This window comes from Podarcis gaigeae (genome assembly GCF_964106915.1).
Source record: "Podarcis gaigeae genome assembly, chromosome: 4".
Lineage (NCBI taxonomy): Eukaryota > Metazoa > Chordata > Lepidosauria > Squamata > Lacertidae > Podarcis > Podarcis gaigeae.
In genome coordinates this window covers 62,718,037-62,740,889 of record NC_139677.1, presented here as the reverse complement: position 1 = coordinate 62,740,889, position 22,853 = coordinate 62,718,037, and the positions used below count along the sequence as shown (strand labels likewise).

The 22,853-nt window shown below is 39.4% G+C and overlaps 1 protein-coding gene and 1 long non-coding RNA gene across 3 annotated transcripts in view; one reads left to right on the top strand and one right to left on the bottom strand.

The window, feature by feature from the left end:
* ROBO1 (roundabout guidance receptor 1) overlaps positions 1 to 22,853 on the top strand; it is a 591,421-nt gene that overhangs the window by 269,234 nt on the left and 299,334 nt on the right. The gene's annotated exons all lie outside the window — the stretch shown is intronic.
* Positions 6,046 to 10,502, bottom strand: LOC310842722. The gene is made up of 3 exons (XR_014563322.1): positions 10,441 to 10,502; positions 6,971 to 7,004; positions 6,046 to 6,095 (listed from the first exon to the last, which is right to left on the bottom strand). It is a non-coding gene; the product is annotated as an uncharacterized lncRNA (long non-coding RNA).

The following is a 22,853-nucleotide window of genomic DNA, read 5'->3' as shown; positions in this document are numbered from 1 at the left end:
ACTTGGTTATTAAAGCAGAAGAAGTGGACAAACAACAAGTGAGATTTTATTGTGACAATAAACCAGTCTCCTTGGGAGGGACTGTGCAAAGAAACTAACACTTGGTTTAAAATAACCAGAACTGGACTGAGACCTACATACATTTTCACTATGAGTTTATATCTGTTAGTTTTTGGGAAACACTTCACAATGGAAGTCTGTACAGAAGGTTGCTTTCCAAGGGCTCCAGTGCCAGCTTCCATCATTCATTCATTCATTCATTCATTCATTCATTCATTCATTAGCATGGCTAACAAATCAAACCCAGGATAAGGCAGATGAAGAGATGAGGCTATACAGATTGGGGTTGTCATGCAGAATGTTAAGCCTCCACTCTAGTGGTGTCCCCCTCTACTTTCTGATATATACTATAATGTTTACCATTTAGCAATATGGTGCTGCACTTGGGAGATGCTGAAAAAAAGGCTAATACTTACCCTGCACGTATGTTACTGTGTGGCCTGGTCCTTATTGACACAGTACCTAGAGGAGCAGGGGGAGTTGCAATATGTCTCTTACATAGATATGCCGCAAGAATCCTTGCAATACACAATTCATCCCTGCCCATATGATGAAAGATTTTGCTCTTAAACAATATGAAACAATACTGAAAACCTGCACTAGTTTTACAAAAACATGTGCTTCCAAGTCTTTATGGATGCATTATCTATTTGCAAAGAGGAAATGCTGAAACAAGGTGTTTAAACGTATGTATAATTCATGTACCCACAGATACATTCACATTTGAATACTTTATTGATTTAATAGCACACTGCCTGATCTTGAATCTATTTCCATCAAATGGGGTTGTCCTTCTGACTTAAGGGATCATTGGGTCAGGGCAAATCATTAGCTACTTTTGGAAGTACAGAAAATGGGTGTCTCCTATCAGACTGTTAGTGGAATTAAAACAGCCATTCAGAATGAGTGCATTAGTAGTTTATGCCAATAAGATACCATGGGAATCTTTCTTTAGTACTGCTTGTACTGTGTCTGTATCCTGGTTCCTGCATCAGTCATATTTAGGAAATAATCCCTCTCCCTCCAACCCTGTTGCATGTAATGGTGGATGAGGGCCATTTTTGTAATTGTTGCTGATCATATTGTTACACACCTCCCCCATCACCACAAATGGTGCGAGATTCCAGAGATTGCAGGTACACTTACACTGGTCTGTGCTCCCTTTGGGGACAATAAGCACCGCGGAGTCTGTGGTGTCTTTATGATATATGTTTTATTTAAACATATATGCAATCAGCAACTATACAGAGAAAGTGAAGACCATTCCCATCTCAAGAGGGTCCTGTTCCTCCCCAAACATCGCACCTGACCCTCTTTGCAGCATAAAACAGATTGCCCACCTTGTGCTCTGACCCCCTGCTCCAGCTTGCAAAAGGGACATTTTTTCCTGTTCACTTACCTCATTGCCCACTGTAAACCTGGAAACTTTCCCCTCTGGTATTGTCATTTGCTAGTTTTTCACCCTCTGTGTCCTGCAGAGTCTTTTGCCTTGTTGATGGCTCTCTTTTTTCCCTTCCAAAATTTTTATTGATTTTCACAAAATTATAAACATACAAACAAATAAACAAACAGACATGAATCATAACCTTATTAAAACTAATCTTATTAACATTGTTAAGTGACTTCCTCGTATTCCCCTGGTTGAATTTCAATGTATATCATTTTAACAGTTTTCCAAATCAGTATTCTTATAAAATTAACTTAATCACTTAACATCTTTCTTTCTTTCCAATTCAGCATTAAACATATAAATTCATCACATTACATATTTAAATCCTAAATCTATCTGGTAATTGCAAGCTTTTTCCAATTAGCTTAACTTAACATATTTAACTAAATAATCATTAAATTTCGTCCATTCTTCCTGGTACTCCTCCTCTTTCTGGTCACAGACTCTTCCAGTCAGGTCGGCTAGCTCCGAAAAATCCATCATCTTCATCTGCCATTCTTCCACTGTTGGTACTTCTTGATTTCCACTTCTTAGCTAATAAGATTCGAACAGCAGTTGTGGCATACAAAAATAATTTAACATCTTTCTTTGTTGATGGCTTTCATTGATAAGTTAATGACTGGCCATCACCTTCATTAGCATAAACTGAACCCAGGGATTTCCGTTGTTTGGTACAGTTTCATCAAACCTTGATTAATTCTAACTTTTATTAAATCCAGTAATTATGGGGAGGATTATTTGGCACACAGGAGTTTATGGGAGCCTTGACGCCCACCCCAAAAAACTTATAACAATATCCTTTGTACAGTGAGCAACAGAATGATCATTCACACTGTACTGCTAGCCCAAGGAAACACAGTATCCCTCCTTGACTGACTTTGTGTGCTTCTGTGAAGATACTAAGAGGAAGGGCATAGAGGTGTGAAGCCCCAATATACAATTCAAGTTAGAGGCACCTTTCCCTTTAATACAATGATACTAATGAAACCTGGGGATTTCTTAACTAGTGTTAAGATGCTCTGAACCATGAAAGTGTTAACATCTTTACACAGAATGTGGATTTATCACCTGTAGAAATACTATCCTCTTTGGAAATGATAATCGGCATGCCACACTTGAAAAGAAATATTATGTAAGTCTTTTGGCAGCACATAAGTGGACAGAAATTCAAAACAATATAATCTTTAATCTGTTGCCAAATAGCACTGTGTTCTTCTTAAGAGACTAACAGGTGTTAGTGGTTTCTCTTGTAAGAACCAAGACATCACCTTACTAATGATGCAAAATGTTTTGCCTGGTTCATGTAAAGTGACTGGAATTGGATTACATCTTTAATAAGAAACTGGGAATGTTTTCAGAGCTGCCCAACTTATTGGATATAAAAGTGCATTTCTGGAGCAAAACAAATAATTTTTTTTAAGCCTAATGTCTCAAATCATTCATTTTGGAGATAAAGGTAATATTGTGAATCTCCTTCTTGTACAGCAATTTACCAGAAGCAGTAACATCTGTTTAAGAGAATACAGGAAATGGGTTGGGTTACTGAACTTGAGTGGAGATCACTTGCCAGCAGTGATTCTAAATTATAATTAAATTTCCTTTCTGTATCTCTAGCTGCACACAAACAATCCCAGAGATGATGCCATGATCCCTGTATCCAACAGTTATCTGGACACAGTCAGAGGTTGCAGGAGCTCCAGATGGGGAACTGGGTCTGGGTCAGGGCTCATAGCTGACTGTGGAACATAGAGAAACCATTGCACCTGAGCTGGTTGGACAAAAACTCACAGAGGAATCTCCCAAACCATCAGGGCATATATTGTCAGATCCTGAATCCTCAAAGACACCTTCCGCTAAGCTTGAAGAACGAGATTCCTCCCACTTCACATCACCAGTTTGGCAGTGCCAGGAGCACACCAGGAAGTAGGCTATGGAATGAAGGTGTGCCTGTCTTCAGGCCAGAGGATTGACTCTTTAAGGCTCTTAAGTTCTGTTAGGAGGTAGAACATAGAGGAGGCAGTCTGCAGACAGAGACATAAAGGACCTCAGTCTGAGTACAAAATTTGTTGGAGTAAATTGCTCACTTGGAGCTGGCTATTGTCCAGCAACCTTCTACCATCCTCGCATCTTTTTCCATAGGTTTTGGCATGGGATCAGAACAGAACACATCTGGTAGATAGCATGGGCATAGCCAGGATTTTTGCTGAAGGAGCTCCAATGACCAGGTAGCAGGCAGGGATCCCTAGCTCACACCCCATCAAAATCATGTGCCCAGAGCTATGGTACCTCCAGCCCTCCCCACACTACACCCCAGTTCAGGAGTCCTTTGGTTTCTTAAAGACTAAGGGTTATATTCCATGCTGTTCCTACTGAGCAGAACTAATTTCCATTTCATGCCACCTCCCTACACATCCTCAAAATCCTCTGGGAGGGCGGTTAGGGGGCCCTTCAGAGCAGATTCTTGGGGTGTGTAGGGGGCTTTAGGGACAACGAGGGGGGAAGTGAAATCCTGTCATCTGAACAGAAGTCTGCTTGCGCCATAATGGATTACAGCATAACAAATTTCTTTATGACGGTTTTCATTAAAGCCCATTTTGTGAAACCTTGGTTGACATATATAAGGTACAAGTATGGTTGAATGGCAACACAATACAAAGCATACCTTAGGTGATAATTCAATTATAGCTTAAATGTATATTACACAGGCACAGTAAACATTTGCAGTAGCAGGAATCTTGATATTGGCGGTTTTCCTGAAAAAGGCAGTAGATGCAGGATGTGAGGGTTTGGTGCTAAGTAAGCCCTGCACAATTGCACTGTGATTGAAAGTAGTAAAAATAGTTCATCAGCGTAAAAAATTCTGGTACCTGCCCACCATTACGCTTAGTGAGTAAGGTACATCCCCCAAACTACACAGTTCCTGATTAAATCTTGCCCCACAGGCTCATCTGGTGGAAGTGCTTCTAGGATTCTCCCTGTAAACCATTTCCCATCTGCCTCAGAGTCCTTGGCCTCATCCCCAGAAGAAGGGGAATCCAACTTCAGGATACAGACTCAAATCTTTTACAAATGCTCAACATGTAAAAGTATGGAATTCATTAGTTTTATGTGGGTGCAATACTGGTTGAAAAGCTTGAGTATTCATAACTGTGTAAAGGTGCATAATGTTAAGGTTTTTCTATCAGCTCTTCAACTCATAGCATTGATAAAACACAAGATTAGTGCAATGTGGAGTCAGTAAAATACCATATGCCCAAACAATTCTCATGGTCTTGCATTTGTGGATTTCAGTTGATGAAAATAACTAGAACATTGACATTAATTCTTTAATACAGTGTACTGTATATGTTTTTAAATTGATATAATCATGTTAGTTCAGCAGCAGTTATAAACAGGCAAGTCATAACTAATACTGTTCCTAGATTTATTATATTAGAACCTCATGTTTGTCCCCCAGCAGCTGAAATGTTATTACTACCAACCTAGGGGAGTGGGGGAATGATTTCAAAAATATGCTGAGTTCTCAACATTCATTATGTTATTTATTGGGGGGAGCGGGTCCCCCACCAATGGTAAATGGCTTTGGGGAAGGGAAAATGGCACATCTCTCAACTAGCTTTATTGTCTTTTCATATTTTATTTCCATTAATAATGCTTATCAGTGGAACTGAGATCCTAAGGATGCTGACTTTGAGTATAAGGGGGTTTGCAATAAAAGAAATTTACAAAGTAAGTAAACCTTTTACACTGTAAAATGTAAATGGCACTTAAGTTATAGAGAAAATGGGTTGGAGAAAAGAATAAGTCCACTATAAGCAACAAATTCTGTTTTTTTCGTGTAAATTATTAGCTTTCTATGGTCTGTTTTATCTTTTAATTACTTTTGATAGTTCATTTTGAAAGAATTACCATATGCAACCATTGTCATTCAGCTGTTTGTACTCATTTCTTTGGGATAAAGTAGCTTATTTCAGACTCTGGAGTAACTTTTACAACCTGTGGTTATTGTAGCAATGTGCACAAGAATCAGCAAAGTGGAAAATACAAAAACACTATTGCTTTTGAGGAAAGTATGCTAAGGAGCAGCAAGTGTGTGTGTGGATCATAAAAAGAAATGTTCCCTTTAACATTCTTTTCCCCCTATCCTACACACACGTGTGTGCAATGCTGCCATACACCAAGTTGGACCACTGGTCCATCTGTCTCAGTATTGACCACACTTACTGGCAAAGACTCCCAACAATATCGGACAGGGGTCTTTCCCAGCCCTACCTGGAGATTCCAGGGATTGAACCTGAGACCTTTGACATCTAAAGCATGTGGTTTGCCACTAAAGTATGGCCATTTCTCCCCCCCCCCCCTACTCCAAGAAAGCATAGGGGAAGCTGATAAGAAACTATCCTGCAAGCCTTTCTATCACTGTCCTTCATAGTGGCTGTTGATGTATACTGCCTTCTTCATAGTTGTGAAACAAACAGGAACACACTCAGATCCATTCATTCCATCTTCCAGAGGGCATTGTGTGAATCTGCTCACAGCTCCCAGAGTAGATTTCAAATACGGCTGTTCTCATTTAATAATGCAGCTGCGTGGAGATCAAGGCAAATGTCTTTGAACACAAAACTTCAAAGCACAGAAAGAACTGCTTCATTTGAATAAATCCCAAGACCTTAAACTTAGGTATGGCCCCAGTATTTTCAATAAGACTATTAAGACCAAGTAAGGACTGTGTGTACAAAAATGTTCAGGTGGCAAACTGGAGGGCTAGTTGCATATATGGATCTATTCACCTCTTAATGGGGCTCATGGATCACGTCAATAAAAGAACATGCCTCCAAGCAAGTAGGTGACTGACATTAATTAGTTGGAGTTAGTTCCATGTCATTGTAAATGCTCCAGATTATTTCACTATTGTCTCTGGTTTTTATCACATGCAAGAAAGCCTGTAACTTTCTTCATTAAATAAAATAAAAAAAAAATTATATTAAGGTGGAAAGCCTTAATTACATTTTTTCAGCCCATTGTATGGCTTGCTTTCCGGGATCTTGAATTTGTTTCTGTGTTGTGTTGATTAGCTCCTTTTTCAATCAGTGATTATTCAGGTTGAATGAAATGCAGTAACTCCTTTTTGTTGTTGTTGTTGTTTAAAACCTTCCAGCCTTAAGCCTCCAGCAGACTCTCTTACAGGCTATGCAAGGAAAAGGTTTGGCTGGTTAGAGCTGGGAGAAAGAAGACTCCAGTAATGCCTGGATAATAGATTAGGCAGATTAGGGAATGCTTGTTCCTTGAATGGAAAGGGGCACCTGGAATCCCCCCCCCCTGCTTACTCTGCTTTCTTAACAGTTCCAGGTAATTGGGAAATTTTAGTATTCACTCATTGCTCAATTTAAACTAATGCAGCTTAGCTATGAGTATCACGATGTTGACTGGAGCATATAAGGATCAGTCTGTGTAGTTTACCTTGTTAAAGGAAGTAAACCGAAATTCCCTTAGCCTGCAATAAAATAAAAACAGGATCACAGAGCCAGACTAAGAAACACAATACTAAAATTAGAAATAATCGTGGCTTTTTAAATTTTTACATATGGCAATGGCTTCAGTTTTGAAACATAATATTCTCATTAGTGAAATTACAGGAGATTATTTTGTATAATTATGTAGTTCTTGTAAGCTGTGGGGAGCAGATAATTGCAAAATAAAAATACTGCTTACACAGAAAAGTGAACTCCCATGCTTATATAGAATTTAATCTGCTTTCTAGAGATTGCCCTCTAGTGGGCACATGGGAGATACTATCACAGCAATCACTTTCCTATTTGCAACCATTGAAGAAAACATCATATAATACATGATGCTTTCACCATCCAAACATCTGGTTACAGTCAGTAGCACATGTACATGTTTTTGGGCATCTGTCTGGTCATTCCCCTTCCCATCTTCCACACAAAATTGGGAGTAAGGAAAGCATTCATCTTCAAAACAGTAGAACAATTGTTCAAACTATATAATAATTCTCACTTTGCATTATTTTATAATGAAAAGTGGGTACCAAAATTTATACACAAAGAGAAGATTTTTAACAACTTCAAAGCCAAAACATTGTTACAACTGTGGTGTTAAGATCACCTGAAAATAAAATTCTTCTGAATCAAGTTTGGCATGTTTAAGATATGTCAGCACCTGTGCAGACTTTTGAATACAACTAGAGTTCTGAAGCCAAATATTATTTCAAAGAATTAAGTGCACCTGCCACCTCTGCAGTTACCAGCTATGCACTTGTCTGCTCTCTGCCCATTTCTTTTCCAGTTTTCCCTCTCTCCTTAAACATACCCTTTTTCATCTCATTTCCCTGGATCATTAAATCCTTGTTAAGTGTCCTTTCCTAAAGTCACTGATTCTAGTAAGGGACCTTATCCTAGGAATGTCTGCCTACCCTTCTCTAGAGTCCAGACAGTTCAGCCAGGATGACAAAGACCAACTGACTGCCTAGCCCAGGGCGGTCCAACTTTTCATACCAAGTGGGCCACAATAGTACTTTGACAGAGAACCTGTGAGCCACACACTACTTTTTGCATGGTGGGGAGGGAGTGAGGCCGCTCTGACGCTTCCCCCAGCCCTTGCACTGCCTTCCCAAAGCTTGATAAGCAACGCTTTGGGATGGGAGCTTTGGAAGGGTCATAAAGCCCTCCCTCCTTCCTAAAGCTGGGAAAGCACTAACTAGGCCAGGCTTCCTCAACTTCGGCCCTCCAGATGTTTTTGGCCTACAATTCCCATGATCCCTAGCTAGCAGGACCAGTGGTCAAGGATGATGGGAATTGTAGTCTCAAAAACATCTGCAGGGCTGAGGTTGAGGAAGCCTGAACTAGGCTTTGGGAAAGAGGCTGGAGGACTCTAGGAACTTTTCAAAGCCTCACTTACCTGGCTTTCAGAAGGCAGTACGAGGGCTGCAAGGGGGGGCATCAAATGTTGCCAAAGGCCCCCACAATGATTGAGGGCTGCATGCAGCTATGGGCTATGTGTTGGACTGCCCTGGCCTAACCCTTCTGTGACAGCCAAAGAACTAAGCCAGTCATTGCTAGAGGTTTCATTATTAGCTCAAAACCTCATAGCATATAATTTAGACACTGTCCATTTTTAATGGCTATTTGAAGGAAGATAATACGCGTAGCTGGAACTCTGATCATTGTTTCCAAAGTGATGAAAAATAATTTTGCTATAATCCTCCTCACACAGAAAATTGTATGTAGTATTTCTAAGGACTCTTAAGGAGAATTCATAGCATCATATTGTTAAGACTTCTTCATAATTTCAAATTAATATAATGCACTGCTGTGTTGGCTTATAATTAATGAAAATGATAGACCAGCAGCCCAAGATTTATTTTTAATCAGCATGAAAAATCCAACCACCTTTCACAGAGAGACTTCATGATCTGTCAGCTCCCTTTTCCATTGTAGTTTTGCTTCCCAGCCATCTGTTTTGTCTGCCTTCATGCCCTTCAACAGCATGGAGCCCCATGTGCTGAAGCTCTTCAGACTTCTGTCTTTCCAGATCAAGATCCTGATTTCCAGGCAACTCTATTCATATTCTGTTCATACTCCCTGGACTGCATCTCTTAACCCACAGATGGAGAACTTGTAGCCATCCAAATGATGTTGGACTACAATGCTCATAGGCCATACTGGCTGGGGCTAATGGGACTTGGAAGTACAGAAACACCTGGAAAGCCAGAGATTCCCAATCCCTGTTTAAGTCCTTTATTCGCCTTGTTTCTTTATTCCTAGACTCTCTGCTTTCCAGTGTCTCTGCTGGGCTGAGATGACATCAGAGCTCACATTGTAACAAACATTTATGCCTATGACCATCCTTATTTGGGGGGGGGGGGATTATTTGCAGAGCTGCTGTCATGGGAAGGATTGTCTTCATGTTGATGACACAACCAGAGTGGTGCTCCTTCACAATTTCATGGATATTCAAATACATATCCTGATTATTGAAATATGCATCTGTGTTGAATCTTTCCTTCCTTATATATATTGACATTCTCTCCAAGGACCAGACAATGAAGTGATCATGTTCTAGTTTTTCTGTACTGCCACATCAAGGATATTCATAAAATTGATGACAAATGCTCGTATCATAAAAAATGTATCATGACCACCAAGAAAACAAATAAACTTGACACAGAGATTACACTTGCCAACTATCTTAAGAAAGACTAAGTAAATAGAAGACAATAGAAGACAGGCCAGATATTAAGGAGATTAATCACTTATTTCATCAGGGAATATATGCTATCGTACATAAAATGATTAATGATAGCATCATTAAGCTTAATCAAATAAAATCATTTTCATTTTGGATTGAAGCCAAAGATGCATAATATCAGAAAGAGAAGGCTTATTTCTCATTGAATTTCAACTGGTACATAAATGGAATAAGAAGACAGACAGGGAGAAACACATATACACATGTCCACATGCAACCCAACATTTGTGATTATGTAAATATTCTGCATTCGTGGGGTCCCTCAAATTATTTCTAAAACAAGTTAACCTATAAGACTGTGGTATATAGAAAGGCTTGTAAATATCTTGTTGCTGCCTCATGTAATCTTCTCATGCTATGTGTAGCCCTGGTGAGCTCTATAAGCATACAGATCTTTCTTCTTATGTAATCCCAAATGGGAAACCACAACTTCCATATATGGGTTTACTTCACTGGATCATAGCCTATCTTGAGTTTATGGGCAGATAGGCATGTCTCCGAAGAGCAATTTCTACTTTTAAGCATGGATCGCTGCTGCAGTTAGCTGCAGTTCTTATCATTCAATTTACATGCAGTAGTATCCACTTTCACATGCACCTAATACATGCATTTGGTAATGAGAAAGGGAGTCTAATTTGGAAGAGCTCTTTTCTGAGTCTCACCTGGCAAAGAGAGGAATGTTGTTCTGCATGGAATAGAGTTTACTGCTCACCATCAGTTTCCCCCTACTCACGTGCTTAAGAGTTAGGATCAGAGAAAGCTGTCTTTGTTTCTGAAAGAAGAATAAAAAGCATTCTTTATACCAATATAAAGTTTTTTTAAAAAAAATTGGAAAAACGCTTGCTGACAACATTTATTTGGGGACCACAGGCACTTTCAGAATATCCAAATGCAGCCTTCTGAGACAGCTGTTGATACTCTGGCCTCAAATGTGTGAGCTTGTTAAGGAATGGCTGCTTGCGGCATAACTTATTGTAAGGATTTATTTGGTGTTATATTTCCTCAGTGAGCTCATTCAGAATGCACAGTCCAGGATGAAGAAAAGTCTCATTCCAAAGGAAGTGAAATAATATATATTGTGAGGTTTAAGTGAGCATTTCACCTACCAGTACAATCATATACATTATATATACACATCTTCCGTTGGTTCACCTGCAAGGCCAAGTGAAGAAAGCTATATTCAGAATATTCCTAAACTGATGGTATTTTAACTACATTAAAAAGGAGGAGAAAGGAACCAGTAATGCACAGTTCAGCTTTAGGAATAGAGAATGAAGGCTGAAAAAAGCTTCATATGACATTAGACTTGGAGGCAAAGAGGGAGGGAGGAAATGAGTTGTTTCTAGTGGCATCCATCTGTTCAGGAGACAATAGAGGAGTCCACCTCCAAAGTCAAACCTTTGGCGAGTTATAGCTCCTGCTGTAGCTGTAGAGACTGATATGGAAGAGACATGTTTTGTTGCAGCTGGGTCAGATCCGGTTGTGCTGCTGCAGACGCTCTCTGGCGTTTCTTCCTTCTGCACTCCTCCCAGGAAGAAAATGAGTAGCTAATAATTTTTCAAACATGCTATGGAGATGTACAACTGTCATTCTTGAAATAATAATAATAAAACCAGCATTCTATAAAGGTGCATTGTTTATGCTCAGGGAACTCTAGAGTGCTGCCTAGTGGTAAAATGGGCAGAGTGGCATGGTCACTCTCCCATATTATTGCTTTTCTTGGTTACACAGTGCTGTGTGTGTGTTCTTGCAGATCACTTACTATAACATTTGCAAATATCTGGCTATCACAGATCAATCCAAGCTACAATTGTCCCCCAAGCACAAAGCAAGAATAAGTGCATGCAGAGCAGAACCCAAGCAGCTGAACTCAAGCACAGCACAGGCTGTACATCATGTATTGACAACTATGCTGCACCGTATCATAAGACAGTAAACACTTGGAAGCTGTTTCAGAAAACATTTATGCACTGTATGGATGGGCAATATTGAAGCTGACAGTCTCTAGCCCGGAAAATAATCAATGAATCCATGGCAGAGAATTCTAAACATAAGCAGAAAAAATAACTCAAGAAAGTAAGATGAGCCACAGATTGCAGTTAAAAGTCATGCATATGTGTTATAAGGTCAAGAAATTGGACATTTTGAAGTATACCCATTTTAGACTTGCATACGTCTGAGACCTACCCCTACAAATTCACTGAAAAACTCAAATGCTCCCTTTCATACACACACACAACGGAAACACATAAACAATATTGTTTAGGTTCACCATTCATTTGAGGATTGGTCATGTGTGGAGAACATGAAAGATTAAAAGGAGGGACATTTGTGTACCTCTTGTTATGAAGTAGTATCCTTGACATTCCTTATTTTTACTTGGAGCAATCTTGATTTTTCAGTCATGCCTTCAAGAGATTTTTGTTTTGTTTTCGCCCCAACGTTAGGCCACTGAAAGTTTTAATGTATAAGGCATTATTAAGCTTTACAACTCAAAAGTGGAAACACTGGTCATATACTGTATTTATCAACTATAAACAGAATGCATGCATTATACAGCACATCTGCTGCTAGATGATGATAGAAGCCATGCCACAAGAGGAGTGAGAAGGTCAGTGATACAAGCATGGAGGTAATTATTGTTTATGGCTGCACTAATTGATGTGGAGTGCTGCTCATAGTCTATGGTGTGAGGAGTCACAGGGTTCCACAGGGATTATAACATTCTTAGCTATTTCACAGCACTGTTTCACAAATGGGTTTCCTTTTGCCTCTACTTGCTAGTCTTCAACAAAAACTGTAAGATTTCAAGAAATTAGGCATCATTTTATATTCACTTCATTAACTATTTCCTTTGTTTAAAAAACAACAACAATTCACCCCCAGGATAGAAAGAATTTTGAACTTCTTTAAAAAAAAAAAAAGACTGCCTATTTTAATAAAACCAAGTTTGCTTATGAGAAGCACATAGAATATTATTTCCACCAATAAATAAACTATAGTGCTTATTTTGGCAGCTGCTGCTCATTTAATAGAACACAGATGTGTGAATATATCTGTGTTTACTTTAGTGCAGGGATCACTGTAATTTATAATCACCAAGAGGCTCTATCTGTCCACAGTGATCCCACAGACATTAAGGTAGGTCACAGATGTTGGCTTCACAGCCAACCAAGTCATGGAAGCTTTTTCTATTTTGATGCAAAAAGCTTGGTTAAAGAGTCACATATTAATGGAGATTTCATGTAATTCATCTCCTTACATGTACTTTTAGGTCTCAAGACTGACTCATGAAGATCTAAAACTACAGCCTCCTGTGTCCATACAGCTTTCTTTTCAGTGCCAAAAATTACACAGCTAAAATGTAGGTGAAATTCTTCTGAAAGAAGATTCTGTTTCAATCATCCAAACCTGTTTGTTTCAGAATATTTTTCTTCCCCAAGGAAACTCGAGTCTAATCTGCAGGTCCATCTCTTTCATCATAATAATACTTGATTTAAAGGCATACCACTGTTCCTTGTAGGAGCACGGGGTTCTGCTCAACCCTTTGAGTAACTAAGAGCACCTCAGAGCTTTTCTTAAGTTATGCACTACCAATGATTATAGGCACAATCAACTGGGAAGCTCTCCTCTGCAAGTCCCGTCATGATTAATTGATAGCTACGTAAAAGCTTTACTCTTGTACAAATTCAGATAACTTAGGGACTTGCACAGGATAACTTACCGGTGAATTGTACCCATTGGACCTTGGGCCTTGCCTAACAAATAACTATGGCATGAAGCCCATGAAACACCTGCTTCACACACACACAGTGAGAAAAGTATCCCTGTACAAGCAATTTTGTGTGTGTGTGTGGATCTCTGCCAGAATGCTATCAACGAAAACCCATTTAAAAGTCCACAGTGGGTCTTCTATGAGTGTAATAGCCTTTAATAATTTTTACTATACACTTTCCCCACATAAATATTTACCCACATCGATAATCAGATTTTATCAGCACAGGTGTAGAAAGTTCAGCTTTAAAGCAGGTGATACTCTGTTTAGAAATAAAACACAGCAAAGCAAAAGCTGTATGTGTGATATACTGAAAAGAATCCATTTATTGACATATCTAATTTAAGTTAAAATGCACAAACATAATGAGTAAATGTTGTCTTTAGTGGGTTTAAAAAAAAGTTTTGTTTTATGTTGTGAGCTGCTCTGAGAACTTTTTTTAACAGCTCCACCAATATGTACTGCAAGCATATAATTATATAAGTAAATAAATGCATATAGATAAAGACTGTTAGTTAATACTAATTTTACAAGAAAGATTTTCCCTTCAGTAAGGTTACTGCAATAAGTATATGGATCAGTTGTGTGCCAGCACAACTATGATTAGAAGTTTTTGAAGCATTTCTGGTTTAGCAAACTCTGTACCAACCCCAGTGAGTTGAAGCAATGACACCAACACATGGCTAGCAAGAACAGGTGGTCTAATGGCATAGGCAAAAGAGAGGAACTGGCTAGCACATAGGGGTGATACACAACAAAACCCTGGTTTTAAAATGTAACAAGACAGGCTCCTGTGGTTGCCAGTTCAACAGGATGCCTGAACAGATTCAGCAATAAAGTACCCGACCAGGGGTAGCCAACATGGGGCCTACAAAGGCCTTCCTTGGTACCTATCCCACTGATAATAGGCTTGGAATAAGAATTTTATTGTAGCCAGTTTATTTTCCAGTTTACAAATGTCCCCACAGGTTGGCAACCCTTGTAGTATACCTTTATATTTTCCAACCCAGTCAGTTTGTGTACAAACAATGTCAGTTTCAGTCTACTTATAACATATGTTTAACTCCAGTTTCCAGAGTTTTCACTGGTGCCTTGCCAGCCAACTCTCTTTTTTCAGGCTACAGCTCTCAGTAGAGGCTATTGGGACAGCAGTCCCCAATCAGAACCTTTATCAGCTGCCTTTATCCATCCTCCCAAGAACAAAATGAAGCACCGTTGGGATACTCCATCAGATACTTTGCATAGCCTGTCACCAGATCCTTCTAACTTAATAGAACAGTAAAAGCTCGTGACTTTTTCTTTTGCTGTAAGAATTAAACCATGTGATCTACTGACAAGCGTGCTGACTCTGGATGTGGCAAAATTAGGGCAAATTTCTACCTGCCAATTAAGCATACAGTGTAGCCTTAGGCAAACTGCACTCTCAAAGCCCAGCCGACCTTGCATGGTTGTGGTTGTGACTGAAAATGAAGAGATGCAAATGTAACAAATAATAAATGTCTTTATTATACTGCCAGCTCTGGCTTGCTGACAAGCTCTTTATCCTCTTAAACAAGTAAGGAAAATAAATAAATCTTGAACTGCTGGCATCTTTTAGAACCAGTGTGCAGAAGCACAGGTTTCTAGAATTATATATTTTTAAAATTTCTTAGGGAGGCACTCCTTCAGATGTTCATAGAACAATCTAACCCCATCTAATTAATCTCTTATATTTATGATGGCTATCCGACAGCACATACAGGTGCTCTAAAACACTGAGCCTATTGGGCTTGCCGATCGGAAGGTTAGCCGTTCAAATCCCCGCAACAGAGTGCACTCCTGTTGCTCTGTCCCAGTTCCTACCAACCTAGCAGTTCGAAAGCATGCCAGTGCAAATAGATAAATAGGTACCACTGTGGCAGGAAGGTAAACAGCATTTCCATGCACTCTGGTTTCCGTCATGGTGTTCTGTTGTGCCAGAAGTGCTTTAGTCATGCTGTCCACATGATTTGGAAAGCTTTCTGTGGACAAACGCCAGCTGCCTTGGTCTGAAAGCGAGATGAGAGCCGCAACCCCATGGTTGCCTTTGACTGGACTTAACGGCCCAGGGGTCCTTTACCTTTACCTTTTACAGGTTCTAATTGCCTCCCAGCTCAGTCAATTAGATGTGTGTCATAAACTTCCAGAGAAAGCTCATTCATGTTCAAGACTTTCTAGGCAAGTGACGACTTTCTTGCTTGACCCAGTCTAGATTTGTCTGACCCTGCTTCACCCTATTCTCCCAGCCTGCCTTGCATGTTTCTTGCCTTTTGCTTTCCTAGAAACTGACTAATGCTATGATGAATCCCACAAACTTTTCCCAGCTAGGTTCCCAGTGGGCTCCAGGTCTTTGGCCAGATGTTTGAGGAAGTCACTGTCTGCCAATAAAGAGTGGAAATGACAACTGCTTCCTCCAGAGGACATTAATATAGGTTTACTGTAGTGAAAAGCCTATTGCAGAATATCTTTACAAGCCTGATATTCAGGCTTTTGTGTGTGGCATAGTACTATGTGCAGAGGAGAGCGCCCTCTGCTCTATTAAAAATAGATTTAATATAATTCTTGCAGATCAATTGAAACATACACTTTCCAAGATACTTTTGAAATCTAAACTATTTTGAGATTATTTTTATTGAACAACTAACTATTTCTAATATAGTTCAAAATCCTATGACAAGGACATTTCAAACTTGCTTTAAAAAGATCTATGGCTATACTTGGGCTTGCAGACTGTTTGACAGTGTATGTATGGATTATATATCATTTGAAAAGAAGCTGTTAGAAACAGAGAATCATGCAGCTTTTTCTAAGTTGCTGCAGCTTTTGAACTTCTTCTTTCTGTTGCCCTAGGTGTTTCATTAGCACTTCAACTACAGTTGCATCACATTAACCTTTTTATAGTTTAATGCATAAATTTAAAGTAGGACATGAAAGAAGGGTTGAAGGGTGGAGAAAAGCGATTCACAAAGAGAATGAGGAGAAATGAAATGTGAATGTAAAATATAGCTATTCCTAGCAAAATCAAAAGAGAAAAGACCTACCAGAAAATCTAAATTATAAATTTTAAATACATGAATGCACTGTGGATCTGGACTCAAGCACACTTTCTTCAACAGACATAGTAAGTGCTTAGAGTTGGAGTATGAAATTTGGTAATAGATAGCATCTGAAGTGGAAGGTTTGCTATCCTTGTACAAGACTCTTGATCTCAGGTAGGAAAAAAACAGCTTTTTTTTATTCAATACACAACTTTTGTTTTTATGTTGCTATTTTTCCTTCTTCACTATACAGTCATACCTTGGTTGTCGAACGCCTTGGTACTCATCCGTTTTGGCTCCCAAATGTCACGAACCCAGAAGTGAGTGTTCCGGTTCATGAACATTCTTTGGAACGCGAACATCCGACATGGCTTCTGCGGCTTCCGATTGGCTGCAGGAAACTCCTGCAGCCAATTGGAAGCTGTGCCTTGGTTTCTGAACGTTTTCGAAAGTCAAACAGACTTCCAGAATGGATTCCCTTCGGGAACCAAGGTAAGACTGTATGGTGAAAATCATTTACTGGTATAAAGCATCTAAAACCATGAAGTGTTGAACAAAGATTAAAAAGCAATACACATTCTGCCTGCAGATTTGGAATTTAGGACTCAGCTAGGGCTTGCCAATCAGAAGGTTGGCAGCTCGAATCCCCACAATGGGGTGAGCTCCTGTTGCTCGGTCCCTGCTCCTGCCAATCTAGCAGTTTGAAAGCACGAAGTTCAAGTAGATAAATAGGTACCGCTCTGGCAGGAAGGTAAACGGTGTTTCTGTGTGCTGCTCTGGTTCGCCTGAAGTGGCTTAGTCATGCTGGCCACATGGCCTGGAAGCTGTACGCCGGCTCCCTCGGCCAGTAAAGCGAGATGAGCGCCGCAACCCCAGAGTCGGTCATGACTGGACCGAATGGTCAGGGGTCCCTTTACCCTTTACCTTTATTATAACAGCAAATAAAACATTCTGTGTTGTAAAGTGCATTATACAAATGTGGCACTAGATGGCGATGGTGGGCTATGGCAAATTCAATATATTTAAAAAAGCAATTTCACAGCGTTTTTTTATATGTGTCTAGATTCCACCATTGTTAAGGATAGGACTTACTTGTAAGTGGCAAATGAGGAAATGCAAATGACAAATGCTTTCTGTTTTCACACTTCTTCTGTAATATGCAAGAGTGGACCTCCTACCCCTTTGTGGAAACATATGTGTACACACCATACATTTAAAAGCACATTTCACCCAGTAATAATCATGGGGAGTATGGTTTATTAAGGATGCTGGGCATTGTAGCCTTTTGATGAGTAAACTACAGTTACTAGGATTCTTGGGGAGGGAATGTGTTTTAAACTTTCAACCAACTGCTTGTAGCCTTTAGCCAGGTGTATGAGAGTGAGCGGCAAAAGCATTGTGAGTGCCTGGCTCCTGTGCCCCCCTTTTCTGAGCTGTCCACCAGAGCCTGCTCCTCTGTGTGCAGGAGCTGCAGGGCTTGGTGCAGGCTACAGAAGCATCAGAATGTATTATGAAGATAGTGAAACAGCAGCAGGAGGAGAAGGGAGTTGGGAGGAGCACTAAGAAAGCCACACTGCAGGTGCAACAGAAATACAAGGCCATCCACACAGCACTCAAGGACTGCCAATAATCCTGAGCTCTAATGGGCTGCAAACTGCAGATTATTTCGGGAAGGTGAAAAAGGCTCAGTCTTTTATATGGAAGACCTTTAATGCATATGGAAGCCTGCAAAACATAGCCTGTTGCATTCCCAAATGGAGAGACCACAGTGCCTGAAACATACCAGAACTGCTTTGTTTCCTTCCCCAAAAAATAAATTAAGTCTATATATCACCTATATTGCTACCAGTAAGAAGAAGAGTGAGAAGTTCGAGCAGGATCACCAATCCAGGGGGACAGGCTTGCTTGGACTTCCTCAACTGTGAATGGACCTGTTGCTTATTGAGGAGGACGTGGGCAAGATCCTCATTTCCAGTGCCTTGGTGGTCTACCTGGAGCCAATATTCATCTTACCAATGGCAGTAGGCCCATGAGCCCCACCATCTCTACCGTGGACTGAGGACACCAGTCGGCACAACATCTGGCTGAGCTGGTTTAGCAACAGGGATGATGTGTATTTTAATAATCTGAATAGAGTAAAAGATTATGCATCAGGGGTATGCGGAGTGTGTGTGTACGAACTTAGCAGTGCTTAGCTTGTTTTTTTAGTTGCTATTTTGTTAATGTTAATATTGTTTTATAGATTATAAATGCTGTATTGATTTGTTAATCATAGAATATGGCTTCTGCTGTAATTCTGATCTTTAGCTTTTTTGGCTTGCTGCTTTGTTAATAGTGTTTTATGGATCATAATTGTTTTACTGATGAATTGTTAATTATTTTATATGATATATGTTGTACTTGTGATGCACTGTATTATGTTGCTTTTATTTATTGTTTGCAAGCTACTTTGGGATTCTTTTGAATGAAAAGGGGCATAGAAATACAATAAATCAATCAAAGTGAGCTTTAAAAGTAGGGTGTATATGCAGTTGATTAGTGAAGATGCATTTTTTTTTTGAAAGCAGAGTTCTTTAAATTAAGAACTACCAGTTCCTGTTAGTGTAGGACAACTGCATACAAACATAATTCCAATGTCTTTGATGGGATTACATTTAAATTACATCTGAAACAGATGCATTTTTTTAACTGTCCTTTATCAAACTATATCAAGTTCAGTACAAACCATTTGTGTTTTGTACTGTACTGTATTTTCAAAGAGAAACCTGAAGTTTCAGAAATTATTAAAGATGCATCAGGCTTTATTATTCAAAACATGAATGCAGAGGCTGCACTCTACCTTGAGACATAAGTTTGGATGCTCATAAAACAAGCCAAACAATTAATCCCTTCACCAAGGGATGACATGAAACCTCAACCAGGGTAGCTTCAAACACCATTAAAGGCTGTCTTTGTGCTCATTAGCACCATTGGGACAGCATTTTATGTTGGAGGCTTTAGGTTTTACCAATTCAGCTCCAAAGAAAGTTGTTACCAGCTTGTATTCTGCAGTTCACAGGCTCTCAAAAAGAACACATTAAAACAGTTAGAATCCCCAGGGCAAATGGAGGAGATTAAGTAGCCTTCTCTTGCAACAGAATCCTGAGCAGACAAAGCTTGGTATTGTGTATTCAACACACTATCTCTTTCTAGCACTGAACTTTACTATTGTCCTTCCAGATTCTAGTTTACAAAGTGTTTGGGGGGCTTTGCGTAATGGTTCACTGGCACCACCATTGACATCCATCTGAGTGTGGGAACTTTCTGAACAGGACATAGTGCCTTCCCAAGCAGCTTGACTATTATATCAAATCTTTTTCTTGGAACTTCACCTTTTTAAAAAATAAAAATAAATGCAAGATTCTATCCTTTTCATCTAAATAAATCTTATTACTTACTCTGTATCAATGAATATGCTATAAATGCTATAACTATGTGAGCATATTTCAGACTGATTCAATTTTTTGCGATATTGAGTTAAATGCTTGCAACAGTTTCCATTAAAAACGAGCCACTGTTTCAACTGAAAACCCTCTCTTTGTATTTCAAGCACCTTTTTGTTTCTTTGAAGCAATCATATTTTCTGCTGAAGTGCTTCTCATTTTTGCATCTGTTAACTAAAAAAAAAAAATACTTTTCAAACTGTAGAATATGAATTTGGCAAGGAATGAAATACAATACTTTATAAAAGCACAGACATTCCTATAGTGTCAGGGACTGAGTGAGTCTTGTGTACTCTTTGTCAAACTGTACATAATCTATCAGAAATGTTCTAGGATAATTGATTGATTGTAGTATTTTTTTTTTCTTTTGGTCAGTGGGTGGCTGCTGTTTATACCGTGTGCTTGAGAGGACCTCCTTGGGGAAGGAAGGATGATGCAACCCTTATTGCAGTGACCATGGGTAGAGGGAGATGTTGCCATGGGGAGGTGATAAATAATCACTGAAGGGCAGAGTGGGGCTATTTACACTTTGTTCCTTGCTCCTACACTTACCATATCTGAGTTCCTGGTTGCTTATCTGCTGTCCCCACCAGCCTGGGCATACTGTTGTACTATTGTTTAATGCCGGAATGGTGCAAAATAAGACTTCATATGATTTGATCATGGATGAGGGTGCTATTCTGATGTGTATTACTGATACCTGGGTGGGTGAGCTGGGAAGGGTTCATCTAACACAGGTATTCTGCCCAGCACATTTGGTGCTGTATCAGCACAGGCTGCATAGATGGGGCGGGTAGAAGCTGTGATCCACTGGACCTCCATGTCCGTTACCAGGAAATACCCTTGTCTTGGAACTGGCTATGAAGACCTGCACCTATTATTGGGCCAAGGAGACAGTAATATTGGGTTGCTGTTGGCATACCATCCACCCTGCTGCCCAGCAGCTTCTCTGACTGATCTAGCAAAGGTAGTATCAAATATAGTGTTGGAGGAATCCAGAACGATAGTGCCTCTTGTGTTCTGGCTCAGGACTTCATGGTCTCCACGACACCCATGGGGCTGTCTGTCACTGATATGATGGAAAGGGCAGGGGATTTCAGGGGATATCACAAGATAGCACTTGTTTCTGTTTCCTTACCCAATCATTTCCATGTTTTATGTGGTTTTTCACGCAACATAAAAGCCACTTCTGGAAATCTAGCAGAAGTTTAGCACTCATGTCTATGTTAATTGCTTCCAACAAAAATCCATTTGCAATGCCATTAACCCATGAAATCACAGGAGTTGTGAGCTGTAATTTTTCCACCAGTTTTATGAATCACCGCATATGATGAAATTTGGCATGGTATCCCAGCGTACAGTTATTTCCTGCCATTTTCATAGGTGAATCATAGGGAAACAGAAGCAAGTATTAAGTTCTGCAGAGAGTGGTTATTCTTCAGTTTAAAGAAATTCTGTTATTCAGAAGATCTAATAAGAAAGAAACAGATATCATTTGCAAGCATATTGTCATTAATGAAGTTGTTGTCAAATATACAATGCTCCAAATTTTTGATGGTAATAATTACTAGCTTTCCAGCCTAATCAAAGCAGTGAGAACAAAGGTCAAACCATGGTTTAAGGCTGTTATGTGCACTCATTTTAAAAAATGGCACATGGTTCTTTATTTATTTGATATTATCCATTCTTAAGGGCAAATCTCTTCCACTTATGTTAAAAGGTTGTCTGCCTCTATCCAAATTTTATTTACAGGTGTGTCTTTTTTGTTGGTGGAACCTTGCAACATTTTCCAATTTCTAGAGGGGTTTCTTCACAAGGTCTTCATACAGTTCTCTCCTTTTAGAGTACTGTACTCTGAACTAGCATTCCACTTGGGTATCTCTGCTCATGTGACAAGTGTTACCCTTGAGAGTTGCAACATTTTTTTAAAAAAAACATAGCTTATCTCCTGTTTTATTTTTCTTCATCATGTCCCCTGAAATATCATGTAGAGGGGAACATAGTGACTCTGCCAAATGGAATTTCATCGACATGGAATTTCTGCACAAAAGAAGATAGTTTGTCAAAGCACTTTTAAAAATATCAGTTATTTAAACTGATATTTAAACTCTGTACCTGTAAGAGTTTGTAAATGGAGAATGTGTTTGCTCTGAAGAAACATAAATTAGGCAACCATAACAATGATGGTTTAGCCAGCCAATCCAAGCTGTTTCTGAGGTGTTGGTACTGTCACATGATGACAACTTCTAGGAGCCACAAGTGAGAGCTGAGTGCAGGGTGAGGACCAAAGGTGGACAAACTACCCCAGAAGGCACAATATATGTCCCCCATCAGAGATACATACTACTGCTCCTAACACCCCACATAATTCATAGAATCATAGAATTGTAGCTTGGAAGGGACCACAAGGATCATCTAGTCAATCCCCCTGCAATGCAGAAATATTTTGCCCAACATGGTGCTTGAACTCACAGCCCTGAGATTAAGAGTCTCATGTTCTACTGACTGAGCTATCTGGTGAGAGAATATAATATTAATATTTATTAGTAGCTTTTTTCAGAAAAGTGAAACTCAAAGCAACTTACCAAAATGAACATTAAAAAACAAGGATATAACAACCTAAACACAATTTTTTAAACACAATTTAAAAAAAACAACAGATCTAACATCCCCGCAAATAGATAAGCAGAAAATTAAGATGTATTCCCCTGCAACTTACTACAAAATACCTTTTGTACTCAACACCCCCAAACAGCCACTAT